The 17,061-nt window shown below is 42.5% G+C and overlaps 1 protein-coding gene across 1 annotated transcript in view; it reads left to right on the top strand.

Annotated features, from left to right (window-relative positions):
• The window catches only part of ALPK2 (alpha-kinase 2), a 129,231-nt gene that overhangs the window by 34,283 nt on the left and 77,887 nt on the right, over window positions 1–17,061 (top strand). The window lies entirely within an intron of this gene.

Here is a 17,061-nt window from a genome sequence, read left to right as displayed (position 1 = left end):
TGACTTAACTCTGTGAAAATATTAAAAATTGGCACATGAATTTCTAAAGACTCAGTCATAAAAAAGCCAATCTAAAAATCTCCAGATTTTAGGTAACTGTTGACTGAGCAAATTGTTCTGTTCTGCTAGCCAAACTAGCCAAGTAAAAGCCACATTTATATTTTACCTTTCACAGGAGAACCAGATTCTCCTATCCAGTTACTTAACACACGTCTCTTAGCAGCTCACACACCAATGACCACAGTTTCATGCCCAAGATAAGCTTAGGGAGGTGCTTTGACCATATTTTAATACAAAATAAAGTGACAATGTTAATTTGTTCATGTTGAAAAACGTGGCATTTCCTTTTCTAATTATAAAATGCTCTTCCTTGCTCAGCTAAGTGCTTTTTTTACAGTCATTTATCCACTCAAAGTGTTTCATTGGACAAATTATTATTAAAGGTGGGGGAAGGTGATAAAGTAATTCAAAAGGAGGAAGTGGAAGGGAAGGGGGCTATTGATTGACGATATCGGTTTTAGACCCACCATTGTGGAAGGCAATTTCTGTCTCATCCATCTGCCCAAATTTCAAAGAGCTAGAGGGAGGAGTCCCCTTTGTCATCCTCAGCTTGTGACCTAAACCGAATTCTGAGATCGAGAGCCCTGGCTCACTTGTTTACTAGCAAGACAGTCGAGTAAAATGGGCCATTTCTGGGGAGCCAGGTCATCTATCTTATGCACCCTATGGAAGGTCTTATGGAACTCTTTGGCTTACACACTCACACATAGATTCATCACTACACAGCCACTCTACCAGGTATCAGCTGAAGGTCCAACCTGTGCTCGGTGGTGTGACTAAGGCAATCATCTCAGAACCGTGAACACTGTTGTTCAGAAAACAAACTGAAGGGCTTGCATTTTCTGCAAGTGGTGAGACCATTTCTCACTTTGCAGTGGTCAGTAGCAGAGCTGACCTCTCACTCGAGGGACAACCAGAAATGTGAATGGAAGCTGTACATTTAAGAGCAGTTCTGTGGAGCCTGGAGTTAGAAAAAGGATCTTTATATCTGTGGTGTTTGTTTTCCTTTGACTAAAGCAGGAAAATTTTGCCACAAGGACTGGCATATTTGAGATTCTTTTACCCATGCAAAAAGTTTCTATTTAGTTGTAGAAGATACCTGTATTTTCTACACATGTATACAATGTAGCCAAATTTACAGCAAGTGGCTAACTATCATCGCAGGTATGACACAGAAGCACTGGGGGTCATTGGTAACTAAATTCAACTTTTTAAAATAATACTGTTCACAAAAAGATAGGTGAATCTCTCCATAACAAATTCAAAAGACATTCTAAATATTTATTCTCAGACATTTGAGGTTTGTGGGGACCTCAAAATTTGAAATGGTTAAAAATGCTGCGATGGGGGCCATAGTAATAAATTTGCCCACTCTTTTTCATCTTTCTTGAGACGGAGTCTTGCTGTTGTTGCCTGGACTGGAGTGCAATAGCACGATCTCAGCTCACTGCAACCTCTGCCTCTCAGGTTCGAGTGATTCTCCTGCCTCAGCATCCTGAGTAGCTGAGATAACAGGCACCCACCACCATGCCTGGCTAATTTTCATATTTTTAGTAGAGAAAGGGTTTCACCATGTTGGCCAGGCTGGTCTCGAACTCCTGACCTCAGGTGATCCACCCACCTCGGCCTCCCAAAGTGTTGGGATTACAGGCATGATCCACCACGCTCGGCCAAATTTGCCCAATCTTGAGTCTTGCCTGATTCACTTACCTTTAGGTGCCTTTTTGCAGAAACAGTGACCAGCAGTTTACCTCCTAGTATTTTCTCTTCATCTGCATACTATTTTTAGCATGCTGAGAAAAATTCCATCTCTCTAATATTCTAAGAACAAGGCCATATTGCAAACTATCTCCTGCCTAAACATGCATCTCCAGGTGTATTCGCTTCCTGTCTCCCTTTCTCTCTTTTAGAATGCAAGGCCATCTTGCTGTTATTTGTCTTGAAATAGTACCTAGCCAGGCTAATACTGGAAAGCCCCCAGTGTCTCTATATTTATGGAAGATTATAAAGTTAATCCCAGTTTGGGAGTGGAAAACAGAGAGGGTACCCCAGGCTAACTTGAATCGTCTTCAAGGGTCACACTGCCAACTCTTCACCTTGGTTTTGAGCTCACTTTCCTCGTCCAAGTCAGAGGCAAAAGCCTGACAGTCTGCCCATCTTAAGTTTCTCGGCAACCACACTGGGGTAAGATCATCCTCACTCTTAAGTCAGAAGTGCTGCGTCTGTGCTCCTGCACAGTTGCCCAGCTTCACCCCAGAGGGAGTTGCATTTCTGTTGGGGGTCATGGGATCGCAAGTGTACAGTAAGGAAATGTGTTCTTGGGCTCTGGTAATTAAGAATCTTCCTGATCAGGAATCAGCACTAAGCACAGAATTGAGCTCTGTGATGGAAGATAATTTGTTCAGTGTATTCTGTTCGCTGATATAACCCAAGTCCCTAGAGTAGTGCCTGCCATGTAATAGGCAATCAATCATTGACTGGATAAGTGGTCATACAATATTAGAGTAAATGCCAAGTATAATTAGGTGTGATTTTTCTTTTTTTTGTTTTTGAGACGGACTTTCACTCTTGTTGCCCAGGCTGCAGTGCAATAGGGCGATCTCAGCCCACCACTACCTCTGCCTCTTGGGTTCAAGTGATTCTCTTTTTGCCTCAGCCTCCTGATTAGCTGGGATTACAGACATGGGCCACCATGCCTGGCTAATTTTGTATTCTTAGTGGACATGGGGTTTCTCCATGTTGCTCAGGCTTGTCTCGAACTCCCGACCTCAGGTGATCCACCCACCTTGGCCTCCCAAAGTGCTGGGATTACAGACATGAGCCACCACGTCCAGCCAGTTAGGTGTGATTCTAATGATCACTCATCTCTACCACTTTATGGCCTTTATTTTCCTGAGCACGTTCTTTGGTTGGCTTCACATAAAAGATGCTGAGGCCAACTCTCTGCTAATAGGATGTGCTTCCTATGAGTTACTCTTTTGGCCTGGGAATGGGCTGTTTCAAACCAGCAGTCCCCAAACATTTTGGCATCAGGGACTGGTTTTGTGGAAGACAATTTTTTCACAGCCAGAACGGGGCGGGGATCGTTTCAGGATGAAACTGTTCCACCTCAGATCATCAGGCATTAGATTCTCATAAGGAACACACAACCTAGATCCCTTGTATGCACCATTCACAATAGGGTTCATGCTCTGCCGCTCACCTCCTGCTGTGTGGCCCAGACCCTAACAGGCCACAGAGCAGTACTGTTCCATGGCCCGGGGTTTGGGGACCCCCGTTCTAAACTATCCAAATCTTCTTTTTTTTTTGAGATGGAGTCTCACTCTGTTGCCCAGGCTGGAGTACAGTGGCACGATCTTGGCTCACTGCAAGCTCCACCTCCCAGGTTCAAGCATTTCTTCTGCCTCAGCTTCCTGGGTAGCTGGGATTACAGGTGCCACCACACCTGGCTGATTTTTGTATTTTTTTTTAGCAGGGACAGGGTTTCACCATGTTGGTCAGGCTGGTCTCGAACTCCTGACCTTGTGATCTGCCCGCCTCAGCCTCCCAAAGTGCTGGGATTATAAGCGTGAGCTGCTGTGCCCAGCACCATCCAAATCTTGCACTTGGGTTCCCTTGTGAATGCTGGTGATCTACAACTTTGCTTTATTAGTGCTTCATTATCTCTGAAAAATTGCTAATTAGATCCAGGAAGATCTTACTATATTCACTTAGCACTCAGGACTTTCTGCCTTTTGCCTCTGTCTATCTCTGAAAGGCAAAGCAGGACTATAAGCTGGTTTCCTTACTCGGAAAACAGGTGGTGGATGGTCCATCTTTCCATCTGGAATTCCTTTGCCCACCTTGTTTCTAGCTCAGCCTACCTGCTGCTTCAAGACTGAGATCCTGTAAGGTGCTTCGAGTTGCTTTTTTCATCCCTAACCACCATTTCTCCTTTCAGAGCAACCCATAACATTCTCATCCTCATTCTTTGTAATCCTGACTTTCTTGGGACAAAAGTTTTATGGAAGACAAAAATGGCAATACGCCTCTAGATAAAAGTGTTGGCAGCGTTCCAATTAAAATACTGCATTCCTGGCTAGGTGCAGGGGCTCATGCCTGTAATCCCAGAACTTTGGGAGGCCAAGGCAATCGGACTGCTTGAGCCCAGGAGTTCAAGACCAGCTGGGGCAACATAGCAAGACCCTGTCTCTGAAAAAAAATCTGATATATATATATACTGCATTTGCCCTAATGCTCAATTTAAAATTAAACATAAAGCAACAGAATACACTAAGTATTTCTAAGAGAATTCATTAGCAGATCTATACCATTTACGAAGTTTTATTACATGATTTTTAATTGAAATGTTTACTGAGATAATTGTACATTCACATGCAGTTGTAAGAAATAATACAGAGAGATGGCAGTACACTTTGCCCAGGTTCCCTCAATGGTGACATTTTACAAAACAATGGTATAATGTCATAACCAGGATATTGACATTGATACAATCTACTGATGTAATTTGGAGTTCCCCAGTTGTACTCGTATGTGTGTATTAAGATCTACAGACATTCATCACTTACGTAGGTTCCTGCATCCACTACCAGAGTCAACATACGGAACAATTCCATTACCACAAAGATCCCTTGTGTTACCCTTAATAACCATACACACCTGCTTCCTGCCCTCCCCCTTCGGTAGCCCCCGGCAACCACTACTTTGTCCTCCAATTCTAAAATTTTGCCATTTCAAACATGTTACATAAATGGAATCATACAGTATATACGTTTTTGAGATTTTTTTTATTCAGCAGAATTCCCCGAGATTCATTCAACTTGTGTATATCAAAAGTTCATTCCTTCTTATTGCTGAGTAGTATTCCATGCAGTTCGCTTAGTCTTTCACAGGTTGAAGAACATTTGGGCTGATTCCAGTTTTTTGCTCTTATGGCTAAAACGTTTATGTACAGACTTTTGTGTGAACATAAGTCTTCATTTCTGTGGGACCAATGTCCAGGACGGTCATTGCTTGGTCATATGGGGCTTGCATATTTAGTTTGTAATGAAACTGTCCAACTGTTTTCCAGAGATGCTGTTTCCCATCAGCATTGTATGAGGGCCCAGTTTCTCCACATCCTCACCAGCATTTGGTGTTGTCATTATTTTTTATTCTGGACTTTCTGATGTGTGTGTGGTGATATCCCATTGTTGCTTTTAATTTGCATTTCCCTAATGGTTAACAATTTTGAACATTTTAAAATGTATTTACTTAAAATGTATATTTTCTTTGGTGAAATGTCTGTTAAATCCATTTCCTAACTGGATTGTTATTTTATGGTTGAATCTTGAGACTTCTATATGCATTCTAGAGAATAGTCCTTTGTTGGTTTACACACTTTTTTTTTTTTTTTTGAGATGGAGTCTACCTCTGTCACCCAGACTGGAGTGCAGTGGCACGATCTTGGCTCATTGCAACCTACGCCTCCCGGGTTCAAGCGATTCTCCTGCCTCAGCCTCTGGAGTAACTGGGATTACAGACGCCTGCCACCACGCCTGGCTAATTTTTGTATTTTCAGTAGAGATGGGGTTTCACTATGTTGGCCAGGCTGGTCTCAAACTCCTGACCTTGTGATCTGCCCACCTTGGCCTCCCAAAAATTTCCAAATATTTTCTCCTAGTTGTAGTTTGTCTTTTTATCTTCTTTACATGGGCTGTCACAAAGCAAAAGCTTTTCATGTTGATGAGGTCTAATGGTCAATTTTTCCTTTTATGGATTTTGCTTTTGGTGTCAGGTCTAAATTTCTGTGCCTTTCCCTAGATCCTGAAGATTTTCTTTCTGCCATGGTCTTTTTCTAGGTTCTAGAGCTTTATGTTTTAGATTTGAAGCCAATCATCCATTTTGATTTTTATAGAAAGCATGAGGTTTTGGTTAAGGTTTTTTCTTTTTTCTTTTTTTTCCTGTGGATGTTCAGTTTTTCTAGCACCATTTATTGATAAGACTTTGTACCTATGTTCAAAAAGAGAACTTAGCATAGTGCCAGGCACCCAGTAAGTTCTCAAGATTTGCCAAGTGCGGTGGCTCATGCCTATAGTCCCAGCATTTTGGGAGGCTGAGGTGGGTGAATCACTTGAGCCAGGAGTTCAAGACCAGCCTGGCCAACATGGTGAAACCCCATGTCTACTAAAAATACAAAAATTAGCCGGGCATGTTGGCACTTGCCTGTAATCCCAGCTACTCGGGAGGCTGAGGCAGAAGAATTGCTTGAACCTGGGCGGTAGAGATTGCAGTGAGCTGATATTGCACCACTGCACTCCAGCTTAGGCCACAGAGCGAGACTCTGTCTCAAAAAAAGAAAAATGTCAGGGTCTCATCTCCTCTTTGAGGTCAGAGGAAAGCTTCTGGTCGCTTTCTTGCCAGGGATTTTACCAGTGGCCAGGACGACATCAGCCTCACAGTCAAGACTGGGAGTATAGCCAGGAAAGAGGTGCCCCTATGAGCCTGTGGGACTGAACAGATGATCAAAGCCAGCTGAACTAAAGGTGGAAGAAACCAAGGGTGTTTTGGTTTCTAAGAGGCATTTAGTTAATCAATAGGACTATTATGTGCCATTTGGAAAGAATGAGCAAGTCTAGATGTGCCGTGTTTCCTGGATTTGCTCACAATATGAGGACTGACTGATTTAAACAGAAAGCTGGGGGTGAGAGAGAGACCTAGAGACAGAGGCCTTGATGTGCAAGTCCAGTAGTTCCTACTAAATGATGTATGTATTCACACCTTGAAAGTTTGTGCCTTCAAAGGTGGCAAACTGCCACCATAGCTCACTAATTCCCAGTTGTGTTTTAAGTAACAGGAGAAAATTTACTTCTATGCTAAGCAGATTTGAGCTGATGTGGTATGAAACTTCATGTTAATCTAAGTTCAGGCTAGTTGCTAGGCAGGCGGTACAGAGTAAGCAGCAGCCTGAAAATCTGCATGGCCATCCAGTAACAGGCAGGGTACATCGCAGGGCTCTAGTAAATGTTTTTAGGGTATGGAAGAATACAAGCAGCTGATCAAAACCATCTTGTAATACAGTGCTCCATTCTATGGACAACCTGAGATCTTGAGTTCATTTGCATATTCAATTGTGTTCTCCTAAAATAACAACTATTAAAACAATGACTCCAGATCTCAGCTGATGATGGGAAGGGCAGAGGGTTTTTTTTTTTTTTTTTTTCCCCCAGATGGAGTGTTGCTCTGTTACCCAGGCTGGAGTGCAATGGCGTGATCTTGGCTCACTGCAACCTCCGCCTCCTAGGTTCAATTGATTCTCTTCCCTCAGCCTCCCGAGTAGCTGGGATTACAGGCACCCGCCACCACACCCAGCTAATTTTTTGTAATTTTAGTAGAGACAGGGTTTCACCATGTTAGCCAAGATGGTCTTGATCTCATCTCCTGACTTTGTGATCCGCCCACCTCGGCCTCCCAAAGTGCTGGGATTACAGGTGTGAGCCACTGCGCCCAGCTGGAAAGGAGGAGGTTTCTAATCACTCATCTCTTAGAGTCTGGCCAGCACACCTCTTGTCAGTACCATTCCTTAGCTGACCCAGGGAGGAAAACAAACATTTGTTTTCTCTTTAATCACAAAGCCTGCTGTGCCACTTCTGCCAAATACCATTAACTGTCCTGGACCTGCAGTTTAATGTCCTGGCTCACTGCAGTTATTTTCCTCTGTCAGGGCTAAATAATAAACAAAGAGTCATTAGTACCTGCAGTTTTGTGACTCTTGGTGTGGTTCACGGACCAGCTGGTTAGAAATGCAGGCTTGGAAGCCCTGTTCCAGTCCTTCTGCATTCTCAACCAGACTCCTAGGAGATTCGTACACACACTAAAGTTCCAGTAGCCACAGTCTACAGAGCATAGGATCCTTCGCACATGAGAAAAGACCCCAAAGCTGAGCCCTCAACCCTAGCTATGTGTGGAATCACCTGGGAGCTTTAGAACATCAGCTGCCTGGGTCTTGCCCTCTCTCAGACATTCTGGCGTGATTTGGTCTGCAGTGTGGGCCTTGGAAGCTCTAAAAGCTCCCAGGTTATTCTCTATACTTCCAAGGTTGAGAGCCTTAGCTGAGCTACACAATCATATGGAAACTGTTTTTTTTCCCCCAAGACAGGGCCTCTGTCACCCAGGTTGAAGTGCAGTGGCCCGCGTACTGCTTGCTACAGCCTGGACCTCAGGTGATTCTCCCACCTCAGGCTCACGAGTAGCTGAGACTACAGGCACGTGCCACTACACCTGGCTAATTTTTCTATTTTTAGTAAAGATAGGGTTTTGCCATGTTGCCCAGGATGGTCTCGAACTCCTGGGCCCAAGTGATTCTCTTGCCTTCGCCTACCAAAGTGCTGGGATTACAGGTGTGAGCCACTGTGCCCGGCCTGTAACTGCAAAATAGAGTTGTCCCTTGGTATCTGTGGGGTGTTGGTTCCAGGATCCCCCTCAGATACCAAAATCTGAGGATGCTCAAGTTCCTGATATAAAATGACATAGTATTTGCAGATAACTTACATCCTCCTGTTCACTTCAAATCATCGCTAATTACTTATCACACCTAATACAATGTAAACGGTATATGAGTAGTTGTTATACCCTATCATTGAGAATAACAATTTTAAAAGTCCATACATGTTCAGTAAAGATGCAATTTTTCCCCAAATCTCTTGGGTCCATGATTGGTTGAATCCACAAATGTAAAACCCACTGATACAGAGGGCTGACTGTATACAGACGTACAAGCCCCATCCCGGAGGTCCTTATTTCAGCAGATCTCGGTTAGAGCTCAGGTGTGTGTGTTCTTATATGGAAGCTCCCACTGACCCTGGGTGACCGAGGCACAGCCATGGTTGAGAGTCCTGGAGCCCACATGGAGCTAACTCCTGGGGGCTTCCAAGTTCCACCTCCGCAGAGCAGGGCTGCAGAGAGCTAAAGGCTATACAGCTTGTGATGTACTTTCTTGGGGATTCTGGAGTCCTTGCCCCTGGTTTCCCACAATCTCAGCCAAGGAACACAGCATCAGGTTATTCAATATCGCTTTTCAAACAGAGGCAATGAGTATTCTTCACATAAGGTGTTCCTGCCCTAGTGCCATAGATGCATCCCAGAAACACCTCACATTCTGAAAAATCACACGCTTAAAGTATAAGGGCTTTGGGGAAAATTAGTATCCCCAAGAGGTCACTTAGGAAACAGACCATTTTGAAACCAGAGACTAACAAAATTAAAAATGTGCCGGGAAGCTCACTTGGACTGCCCAGGGAGGTGGCCCAGGCTGGCAGGAAGCCACCATGGCAGATATTAAAAACACACAATAGAGTGGAGATGCTGGAGGTCTTTCAGATGGAGCCAGCTTGAGGGTTCTGAGACCTCAAAGACAGAAGTGGTTCTCTGAGACAGCAAAGATGCTGTTAAGGTGGGCCTGGGGGTGCCGCTCAATCTGACCTTAGACACACAGGCCTGGAGTGTGCTTCTTAGGAGAGAGGACCGCTGAGGGCAGGCTGCATTTGAAGTCTGTTAAAATACAATAGGGCCCCTGCTGCCAACGCAAAAGCTGAGTTAAAGGCTTGTTTTCCTGCTCAATTTTCTGTAATTTATTCCGGCTATTCTGGTTCCCTTTGCTAAAGAAAAACTGCATATGAACCAATGCAGCGTGTTGGTTATACTGACATCATTCCCCTGTAGACTGATCTCACAGAGCTAAGTCATTACAAAAACATGTCACGGCAAACAGCCTGCGCTAAGGATTTGGCTGCCTCGTGTTCAGGTGGTTCTGCTCTGCCTGGAGTCCCCAGGGCAGTGTCTTAAAGTGAGGGCCTAGATGATTCGCACTGGAATCACCTGATGAGGTGGGTCTTTTAAAAAAAACAACACAGGTCCCTAAGTTTTACCCCAGACTTGCTGAACCTGTATTTTTATTAATTTTGAGGCAGAGTCTTGCCCTGTCACCCAGGCTGGAGTGCAGTGGCACAATCTCGGCTTACTGCAACCTCCACCTCCCAGGTTCAAGCGATTCTCTTGCCTCAGCCTTCCAAGCAGCTGGGACTGCAGGGGCCTGCCACCACACCTAGCTTTTTTTTTTTTTTTTTTTTTTGTAGTAGAGACAGGGTTTCGTCATGTTGGCCAGGCTGGTCTCGAACTCTTGACCTCAGGTGATCTGCCTGCTTCGGCCTCCCAAAGTGCTGGGATTATAGGCATAAGCCACCGTGGCTGGCCTGAACCTGCATTTTTAATATGCTGTCTGAGGATTCTCTTGGGCATTAAAGTTTGAAAACCATGGGCTCAGTTAGATGGATCTAGAGTGAATACTACAACTTTTAGAAGCATTTCTGTAAAGACTCACAGGAGTTTGGAAACAACAAAAAGTGTAGGCTCCTGAAGTGTAACCTCCTTTGCCCTAAGAGGAAAAACAAAAACTCATGATTGGAATTTTCTTCTGCTTTCTAGTTGGCTTGCTATAAACGCAGCTTGTTCTTCACCTGTCTGGGGAACTGAAATAAATACAGATCCTGATTTATTGTAACTAATCCAAAACAGGTGTGCATTTTACAGCTGTGTTTTATTTTGAGGAGTAGTTCAGTGGCAGGAATTTGGGTGGCAACAGGGGAGGCTGGTGAGAGGAGGGTCACTTGGCAATAAGGTGGGTTTTAGTCTCTGTAACAAATCTACTGCCTGCTGTTGGAGCTCAGTACCAGAGACATGGCCTCTGTTGGTCTTTGTTGGTCTTTGGCTATGATAGAAGATGAACTTGCATCTCTGAAAGGAGATGGAAAAAGCATTGAACTAACCAATCATATATCAAGATAAATGATAAAGCTGTGGTCATAAGATAGTGTGGGAGTGGCCGTAAATAAGTAGATAAACCAAATTGAGGAAAGAGTACAGAATCCAATACTGGAATTTGGTTTATGGATAGAAATAGTCTTTCAACTTGTAGGGAAGAGACAAGTGCTTCAATGCTGACACAATTAGCCACCATATGGAAAAGATGCCGCTACCTTACGATGGATCCCAAATAAACTCTGAGGTTATTTGATCTCTGAGTTAAAATTTAAAAAAACTATGAAGTACTGAAAAAAATTTTCAAAATGATTTTCTTGATCTTGAGAGATATAAGATCTTCTTGGGGCAAGAAGAACAGGCCTGGTACAGTGGCTCACGCCTGTAATCCCAGTACTTTGGGAGGCCGAGGCGGGTGGATCATGAGGTCAGGAGTTCGAGACCAGCCTGGCCAATATGGTGAAACCCCGTCTCTACTAAAAATACAAAAATTAGCTGGGCGTGGTGGTGCACGCCTGTAGTCCCTGCTATTCAGGAGGCTGAGGCAGAAGAATTGCTTGAATCCATGAGCCAGAGGTTGCATCACTGCATTCCGGCCTGGGTGAGAGAGTGAGACTCCATCTCAAAAAAGAAAGAAAGAAAAAAAAAGAACAGAAAAAAAGAAATATCAATAATTCTAATTACATCAAATTAAAACTTTTCTATAGAACGAAAATACCACAAAGAAAATTAAGTGATACACTTTGTATGTAGGACATTATAATAGACAAAGATTAATTTCCAGGGTATATAAAAATCAAATAGATAAAACACCCCTAACAATTATTTTTAAAAGGTAAATATATACAAAGTTTATGGAAGAGATAAATGGTCAATAAATATGCAAGAAGATGCTCAACTTTATGAGTAATTAGGAAAATACAAATTTTAAAGCTATAACATCTTTCATGAGATAAAAAAAATTGAAAGTACAATATCAAGCTGATATTATAAGGAAATGGTTACATTGCCAGTAAGAGTAATTTGGCAAAATCTCGTAAAACATCTCTTAAAATCTCTTAAAACTGAAAAGGACATTAGCCATGATGCAGCAGTTTCACTTCTCAATATCGACTCTTGAGAGAAGCTTGCATGAAGACCCAAGGAAGCATGTGACATGTGTGTTGTAGAATTGTTTCTAAGGAAACGTTTCTAAGGAAATGTTCATGGGTAACTGTCTAAATAAAATGTGGCCTGCTCAAACGATGGACGCTTCAAAACAACATAGAATTAGAAAGGTACATTGAAGAATCATACATACAATATGATACAATTTATGCCCTCCAACCATTCCATAGTAGTATATGTGGTTTGTACATACATAAACACATAAAATTATTTTTTAGGTCTGGAAGAATACATTCAAATGACAGGATTGATTCTGGAGAGGGAAGCAAGGAATCTAACATTTGGAGAGGTGATTAATAATGTTTTTAAATGTTTACAGAAATTATGTTTACTGATATTATTGAAAACTATTTTTTAAATTTTTTTTTTTAAAGGAAGACATAAACCAGGAGCTAGAAATCCTTGATTTTAGCTCTGGTTCTGCCATTAACCAACTGTAGATCCTTGGGTGATTTCCTTTCCTCTCTTTGGGCCTCTTTGCTCAGTGTAAACTGAAGGGGTCAAACATGGAGATCTGTAAATTTCCAAGGCCCTGAGGTCCTGTGAATCCCTAATTTTACATCAGCTGCCAAAATAAATATCAAAAAAAGTGGAAGACACTGTGGCTTTCAAGGTGAGGAATGTCTTTCTAAGCATAAAAGGAAAAAAAGAAAGAAATCTGATGATGTAAGAATTTTGCACAAAAACCCCCACCATAAACTGATATTAAAAACAAATAAAAACTTAGAAAAGCACTTGTGATGTACAAAGAAACTGATATAAGATGAATAGCTCAATGAAAAATGAACAGGGCCGGGCGTGGTGGGTCATGCCTGTAATCCCAGCACTTTGAGAGGCCAAGGTGAGCGAATCACCTGAGGTCGGGAGTTCAAGACCAACCTGACCAAGATAGAGAAACCCCGTCTCTATTAAAAATACAAAATTAGCTGGGTGTGGTGGCACACGTCTGTAATCCCAGCTATGTGGGAGGCTGAGGCAGGAGAATCACTTGAACCAGGGAGGTAGAGGTTGCAGTGAGCTGAGATCGCACCATTACACTCCAGCCTGGGTGATAGGAGCAAAACTCTGTCTCAAAAAAAAAAAAAAAAAAAAAAAAAGAACAAAGACATCAAATATGCAATTCATGAAATTCATCATAAACTTATCAACTCCATTCCTTTCTCCCTTCCTCCTTTCCTTCCTTTCTTGATTTTCAAAGATTGTTCTTAAAGTGATAATACTTCATGCTAATAAGACTGTGGAAACAGACTTTTCTCTTACACTGCTGGCAAGAGTGCAAATTAGCACAACCCTTCTGGATGTCAAATTGGTGATATTTACTAATCCTTTAACATGTAAATTTTGGCCCTGTAATTAGCCTAATAAAATTATCAAAAGTATAAATAGAGCCATCAGGACAAGAGTCTTTTCATTGTAGCATGGTTCACAATAATGAACACTGAAACAATCTAACAGTGGAGGAATGGCAAAATATATTATGGTACAATATTCTTTGGACCATGCAGGAATTAAAAATCATGCTTTGAAAATACTTAAGGATATTTTTTAAATGCTTGGAAACAATTTACAAAACAATATATATGTTGTTTCTTCCCTTGAGAAACTTACAGGTTCATGAAAGAAGGATTAATCTCTTTGCCTGTAGTCACACCATTTGTTTATTGGCAGAACCAAAGCTACAGCCCTGGTCATTTTTCCTCAGTTTTATGCCCTTATACCTCACGCCAATTCTAGCCTAAATGAGTCAGTCTCAAAGTCACTTCTTTCACTCTTACCTAAGGTAACTGACAATACATTTAATGGTTTTAAAAACAATGTCTCTGTTCCCCCTTTCTAGATGTTTCACAACATAAGCTCCACTCTGTTTTACTGGAAAAATAGTATGTATATTACAATACTACAGCTTTAAAAAGTCCCTTAAGAGACAAAAAGCCAGCAAGAGAATGTTTTTCTTTGATCACTGAGGGAATAGTGTGATTATGAACAGATATTGAAAGTTAGATGCTGGATAGGAGCCCTCAAGAGTCCAAGGGCTCTAAAAATGAGTGTTGTAAAACCAAATTGATATGGATAAAATTTCCTTTCTTATATTTCTAGAACCATATATGGTAAGACTATATTACACAAGCTGCCAAATTCCCCCAGGGGGAGCATCACTCTGTAATCCTAAGGTGCTATGGACTAATGTTTGTAACCCCTAAAAATTTTCATGTCGAAGTCCTAACCTCCAATGTGATACTATTAACAGGTGGAGTCTGTGGGAAGTAATCAGGTTTAGATGAGGTCATAAGGCTGGGGCCCCATGATGGGATTAGAACCCTTGTAAGGAGAGACACCAGAGAGCTTGCTTCCTCTCTTCCTTCTGCTATCTGAAGACACAATGAGAAGGCAGCCACCTGCAAGTCAGGAAGAGAGCCCTCACCAAGAACTCAATCAGCAACACCTTGGACTTCCCAGCTTCCATAACTAGATCTTGGACTTCCCAACTTCCAAAACTAGAAGAAATATATGTCTCTTATTTAAACCACTCAGTATATGGCCTTTTGTGATAGCAGCCTGAGCTAAGATGTAAATTCACCCTCGGAAATTACATCCACAGCTCCAGGTAATTTGGGAGCTATTTGGTACACAAATATAGTGAACTACTAAAGGGCATCCCTGTAGTCTAAAATAGCTTCCATGTGTACCTAATTTACGCCAGAGGTTAGCCTGTTCACTGGGAGGCTCTAGGTTCTTATGAATGATGATGCTGATATTGTGCTTATTGCATGACACCAACTGACACTTTAGTAAGGCATTTTTCTGAAATGGAATTGTTATTTACCCAAAGTAAGCAGTAAGCCACAAATCACATCAGTCAGTTCTGTAGTTAAAAAGACTGAAAATGAAACCATCTTGGAGGTACATTTTTAGATCACCTTAACTTCTATACCAGGTCACAAGTCTGCGCTGATGGTAGGGAGAAACAGAAGTGTTGTCATCATCCACAAATTCATAACTGTTCATTGAATATTTGTGTGTTCCAAGTACTGTATTAATGCTCAACATTTGGCATTTCTGGTAGTCCATGTAACAAAACTGTGAGCTGGCCCACAAGACTCAAAGAGGTTAATTAACATGCCCAGGCCACCTCTATCTGTAAGTGACAAAACTGAAACTCAAGTTCCATAAGAAAATCAGATCAACACAACACAAATTGAAGTGGGTGAAGGTGAGGATGATGACTGAATGCTGACTGAGTGTAGTCAGATTAACTCAGGTGAAAGAACCCCATGGATTGGCCCCAACATCCAGATTGTTGAAAGTACTCAATTGCTTCTAAGGCAGGTGCTGATAACGCCTGGCCCCATAGCTACTCAGTCCACCTAGGTTCCCCGCAGCTGTAGGTGAAGGCAGTTTCCACCACCTGACAGCTCCCACAGCCTGAGAACTTCATGAGCTGGGAGGTTGCTTGGCCACACCAGAAAGTGGATCTAGAAGTCAGGAAAGTCCTTCACCAGTGGGGGTGGGAGTTGGTAGACTCCATAGCTTCCTGTGGAGTTAGTCTAAGGCATTCATCACGCAATTCCTTAGAGGATCCCCATGTTGTCAGGTCCCTGTTGTCCATAGCAGCCCACAATCGTTCATTCATGTCCCATTTCCTGGTGGTTTTTGCTTCCATCTTATATTCCCCTTTTCTCCCCATGTTTTCTGGGAGCATCTCCTGAATAAACTAACTGCATCCACATTCTTGTCTCAGGGTCTGCTTTCTGGGCGGGATCTTTAAGACAATTTCCTAATGCTGACCATTAAAGTTGAACTTCCTGTCCTCCAGGACACTGAGGACATCCCCTTTTTAGGTTTAACCTTAAAGGATTCTGGCCCATTCCTGAAGGCCCAGTGTTTCAATGCAGCTTATTTCATCACCTTTTCAGTATTTCGCCATCCTCACGTAACCATCCAGTCCTGCCTCACGCCCTCCCCAGTAGTCCTATAGCTCTTTATTTTACTGACTTTAGAGCCTTTGCTGCACACCACACTGGGGTTAGATTGGCAGTATACTTATTTGTCTCCCCTGCTAGATTTTTATATTCCTTGTGGGTCAGTGCTGAGCTTTCTTGGGCACACACAGTATCTGATAGATCTCAATAAATGTTAAGTTAAACATTGTCATGTGATCTGATAGGTTTACCTGTTACAGGAGATTTAAACTCAGCGAGTGTGACAACTTCAGAAGCATTGTAATCCCAAACAGTAAAAAAAATCTGAATCACAGTAATTCATTTGAAGCTATTCGAAGATATAAAAATGGAAAAGTAAATCTCTCACTGACCCTTATGGGGCATAGGACTGCTGAGAATTAGGATCTGGAAAGTCAGCATCTAACTACCTGAGAACTCAGATTGGGCAAATTCTCCAACTCTGGAAAAACAAAAATACCCTATTTCTTTTCCCTATGGAATGAAGGCAGCAGAATGTGCCCAAGGGACCCTGACCCCTGCAGTAGACTGCCCATGCCCATGTAACAGTATGGTATGCAGAATAATCTCCTCCAAATACATCCACATCCTGATTCTCAGAACCTGTGAACATGTTACCGAAGTGAATATGGCAAAAGGGACATTGCAGACGTGATTAAGGTTATCAGCACTGACATGGGAAGATTAGCTTTGACCCAGGTGGTCCCACTTGGTCCCAAGGGTCCTTTTAAGTGGAAGAGGGAGACAGGAGCATCGGTCAGAGAAGGATTTGAAGATGCTACTGTGCTGGCTTTGAAGGTCAAGAAAGGACCATGTACTAAGGGATGCAGGCCATCTCCAGAAGCTGGACAGAGGGGATTCTCTCCCTGTATTCATTTTCGTGTGCTAATAAAGACATACCCAACACTGGGAAGAAAAGAGGTTTAATGGACATATAGTTCCACATGGCTGAGCAGGCCTCACCATCATGGCGGAAGGCAAGGAGGAGCAAGTCATGTCTTACATGGATGGCGGCAGACAAAGAGAGTGCTTCTGCAGGGTAACTGCTGTTTTTAAAACCATTAGATCTTGTGAGACTCAT

Source organism: Colobus angolensis, unplaced genomic scaffold (genome assembly GCF_000951035.1).
Source record: "Colobus angolensis palliatus isolate OR3802 unplaced genomic scaffold, Cang.pa_1.0 Scaffold108, whole genome shotgun sequence".
Taxonomy (NCBI): domain Eukaryota; kingdom Metazoa; phylum Chordata; class Mammalia; order Primates; family Cercopithecidae; genus Colobus; species Colobus angolensis.
This window is presented reverse-complemented; position numbering and strand designations above follow the sequence as displayed.